Genomic DNA, 4,809 nt, shown 5'->3' on the forward strand with positions numbered 1-4,809 from the left:
TAGCGTAGCTCTTAAACAGATGGACCGATGCGCTCTTTTTCGTGAAAGCGAGTGTATGCGGTGGTTCTTAGCTATGCTTCAATCATAGCTTCAATTAAAAAAAAAACCAAATTCAAATGATTTATTCAGTAAATAGGCCGCAATGGGCACTTTTACACGTCATTTTTTAAACTACCAGCGCTTTCGGAAAGACCATCATTGCCAAGAAGAATGCGCCGCAAGAAACTTGGCAGAAAGTCATTTTTTCATAATAATATAATTACAAATAAAATACTTAAAAACTATATTATACAATTAAAGAAAAAAATACAAAAAATAATAATAATAATAATACAGGGATGTATGGGGTCCCTTAGTTACAATACTAAACACTAACTATATCTAAACTATATCTACGTTCAGTGGAAGTGTAGAATGCTTCCACCGTCATACATTTTGAAATAATAATAACAATAATTTAGCTTTGAAATATACATTTCAGGTCAAGTAACCATTAAGCTTTTGGATTACGGATTTCAAAAATCGGTCCTGCGGTTTTGCAATTCAATTCAATTTTTAAAAAACATAGCTCCATCCCATCGATACTGTCGATGATTCTGCCAAAATCGAGGTTGAAAAAGATACTATCGGTTGGCTGTTGTACGGTAGCAGCCGGTTTTAGATATTAAAATTCGAAATGAAAATGTCGGGGTTTTTAACTTTTCTAAGTTAAACGTTATTTAAACCATCGTTAATCAGCGGCTAACCGCGGCGAGGTCTGCCGGCCGCGCCGCCGCCGCTTCAGTCGCCGGCGCACTGCGCGCGCGCCGCCCGCGCTACAACGCGAAATATTGTAAATACTGTTGCGAAAATACTATAACGAATTGCCGAAAATATGTATATAGCTCGGAATTGTACATTAGTGGTGTCATTCGTAAAAAAGCGAAATAATTGAAAAAGTGGATTAAGTATACTTACATGTCATTTTTTGCTGTAATTCCGTCAGGCAAAATTATTCGGGAAATTACAGCAATACTTGCAGGCGGCGTAAAATCAGACAGTTATTTTAATCATCATCATCTGGGCCTATCTGCTTACGTCCTACCCTAGGCCGTAGTTCTCACGCTAGTCCTGTGCCAATTGGGAATTTCACGCACACCATTAAATTTCTTCGCCGGTTTGTGCAGGTTTCTTCGCGATGTTCTCCTTCACCCTAAAGCTCGTAGTAAAACTCAGAGGTGCCAGCCAAGGCTCGAACCCACGACCCTCTGCTCGGGAGGGAACACTTAGTTCAAACCACTAGGCCACCACGGCTTTTTAACGTAAATAAAGTCAATGTCAAATTCTGAATCTAACTTAGATAGTATTCACAATTTGACATTGACATTATTTTTTGCAGATAGTGCAAGAGAAGGGAACATCCAAATTTAGAATGCCTGTAATCACATAATACCACCACATGTGCAATTCTGAGCTTTCGATAGTTTCTTCTTCGTCTAAGGGACTGTTTCACCACCCATTGATTAGTTTCATTTGACGGATAAATGTGATGCCGTCTCCGTCTATTCGAACAAAACAAATAGAGACGACATCAGATTAATCCGTCAAATAATAATCAATGGATGGAGAAACACGGGGTATTTAAGTTGTAACACTCTTGACAGAGTCTTCAGAGATGAGAATTAGTAGTGAACCATCACGACTTTCTTGGGTACCTAAATAGTGCAAACTTGAGTAAGTTGAATGACAGTCTTGGCAAAATGTACGAATATTTTTAGAGTTCCGTACCCAAAGGGTAAAAACGGAAACCTTATTATACTAAGACTTCGCTGTCCGTCCGTCTGTCACCAGGCTGTATCTCATGAACCGTGATAGTTAGACGGTTGAAATTTTCACAGATTATGTACGAGTATGACTATGGCCGCTGTAACAAACTAAAAACAAAATAAAATAAATATGTAAGGGGCAAGCTCCAATACAACACACGTGACTTTTTTGCCGTTTTTTGCTAATGCCTAATGAATTTTGTATAGATGGTACGCCCTTAATGCGCGAGTCCGACTCGATCCGACTCGATCTATGCAATTTTCTGGGATAAAAACTACCCTATGTACTTCCCCGGGACTCAAACTATCTATATACCGAATTTTATGTTTAGACCTGATGAGGTAACAAACAAACAAACAAACAAACAAACCGACTTACAAACTTTCGCATTTATAATATTAGTGGGATCACACACACACACACAAACATCACGCCTGTACTCCCAAATGGGGTAGGCAGTGCATACGAAACGTTACCGCTGCGGAGCCACTTTTAGTAATTTTAGGTTTTCAGTTTGACTAAAACGGTACAATTAGCATGTGTGGCTTGACTGTAAGTGTTAATTATGAGATTAAATATATAATAATAAAAAAACAATAGTGACAGCTGGGCTACTACGAAACTCGAAACTCGAAGTTCGTATCTAACCGTCCCTCTCGCTCTCTTATTAAATAGTATAAGTGTCAGAGGGACCGCACGACACGAACTTCGAGTTTCGAGTTTCGTAGTAGCCCAGCAGGTTGCTATAGCATGTCGCCTACGTCAGTTGCCTCTTACGACATCCACGGAAGAAATGGAGAGGTGTAGTTCTAATCCGACACCACACGGTGTGGGATCAGATATTAAATTTATGCGCGCTGTGTTGTGTCAGGTAGGTATTGGTACTGGTGACAGTACTGTCGCATCGGAATGCCACGACGTTTCATAGCAGATAATTTGTCGCCTGCGCGTGGGCACTTGTTCTACTGTCGCCGCAGTTGCCAAGAGTCGCGTCACAAGCTTCGGCAGACGCGCTGGCAGCTGACGATCTCGCACCTGTTATGTCTCCACTGTTGGCGAATCGCTGCTTAAAAGGAAACACGTAGTTCAATTGGTAGCCTTGTTTTCCATAAGAATTGAACTTTGTATGGCAGCGCCCGCGGCGTCTCGCGGCGGGCGCGCGAGAATTCATACACATTTTAATTGTACCCAGAGGTTTTCTCGCCATGTTTAATTCTCAATTTCGAGATTTATTATGAGCATTATGAACGTCTTCCTGCCGAGCTGAAGAATGAACCACCTGATGATGCATTTAGACGCAAACTGAGAAACCATTTGTTGGATAAACCGCTATACTCTGTTAATGAATTTGCAAACATTGTTTTTGTTTTTTAATATTTCATTGTTATTTTACATTTTGTTTTTGACTTCTGAGTATTTTCAATTTTGATTCTTATTTTCAGTTTTTACTTGCCATTTTTAATCTTCAAATTATTTTATGTATTTTAATTGGACGATCCTCTGGTAGTGACATATATTATTGTAATAGAGTGGAGAAACTGTTTCGAATTGTAATTGTTTTATTGCTTTTTTATTATTTTATTAAATTTTAACATTTTGTGACATTTAATTGTTTTCTAATTTAAATCTTTTGTGTATTCTTGACAATCTCAGTATAAATTCTCGTAACTTTGACATGTACAAATTATGATGTAATTTTATACTGAATGAATAAATAATCTTATCTAATACTAGCTGGCCCCGCAAACTTCGTTCTGCCTTAAAATCAATTTATATTGTGTTACCTTATTAGCCATGTACTTTTTTTTATAGTGAGGAATCAATGCGAGCACGCAAGCGAGGGAGCAAGCATGCATGCAAGCCAGTATGCAAGTAACCATGCACGCAAGCGAGCATGCAAGCAAGCATGCAACCAAGTATGCAAGCAAGTATGTATGCAAGTAACAATGCATGCAAGCGAGCACGCAAGGAAGCATGTATTCAAGCAAGCATGCAAGCAAGCATGCAAGCAAGCATGCAAGCAAGCATGCAAGCAAGCATGCAAGCAAGCATGCAAGCAAACATGCAAGCAAGCATGCATGCAAGCATGCAAGCAAGCATGCAAGCAAGCATGCAAGCAAACATGCAAGCAAGCATGCAAGCAAGCATGCACGCTAGCGAACATGGAGGCATGTTACCAAGCATGCATGCAAGCAAGCTTGGAAGCAGGCATGCAAGCTTGGAAGCAGGCATGCAAGCATGCAAGCAAGCATGCAAGAAAGCATGCACGCTAGCGAACATGGAAGCATGTAACCAAGCATGCATGCAAGCAAGCATGCAAGCAAGCATGCACGCTAGCGAACATGGAAGCATGTAACCAATCATGCAAGCAGCATGCAAGAATTCAAGCAAGCATGCAAGCAAGCATGCACGCTAGCGAACATGGAGGAATGTTACCAAGCATGCAAGCATGCAAGCAAGCATGCGCGCTAGCGAACATGGAGGCATGTTACCAAGCATGCATGCAAGCAAGCTTGGAAGCAGGCATGCAAGCTTGGAAGCGGGCATGCAAGCATGCAAGCAAGCATGCAAGAAAGCATACACGCTAGCGAACATGGAAGCATGTAACCAAGCATGCATGCAAGCAAGCATGCACGCTAGCGAACATGGAAGCATGTAACCAAGCATGCATGCAAGCAAGCATGCATGCATGCAAGCAAGCATGCAAGCAAGCATGCACGCTAGCGAACATGGAAGCATGTAACCAATCATGCACGCTAGCGAACATGGAGGCATGTTACCCAGCATGCATGCAAGCAAGCATGCAAGAAAGCATGCACGCTAGCAAAACATGGAAGCATGTTACCAAGCATGCATGCAAGCATGCAAGCAAGCATGCAAGAAAGAATGCACGCTAGCGAACATGGAAGCATGTAACCAAGCATGCATGCAAGCAAGCATGCACGCTAGCGAACATGGAAGCATGTAACCAAGCATGCATGCAAGCAAGCATGCAAGCAAGCA

General features: G+C 41.3%; 1 long non-coding RNA gene across 1 annotated transcript; it reads left to right on the forward strand.

Annotated features, from left to right (window-relative positions):
• Positions 1-313: 313 nt before the first annotated feature.
• LOC141440265 (uncharacterized) lies at positions 314-3,410 on the forward strand. The gene is made up of 2 exons (XR_012452677.1): positions 314-1,690; positions 2,573-3,410. It is a non-coding gene; the product is annotated as an uncharacterized lncRNA (long non-coding RNA).
• Positions 3,411-4,809: the final 1,399 nt, after the last annotated feature.

Source organism: Choristoneura fumiferana, chromosome 22 (assembly GCF_025370935.1).
Source record: "Choristoneura fumiferana chromosome 22, NRCan_CFum_1, whole genome shotgun sequence".
Lineage (NCBI taxonomy): Eukaryota > Metazoa > Arthropoda > Insecta > Lepidoptera > Tortricidae > Choristoneura > Choristoneura fumiferana.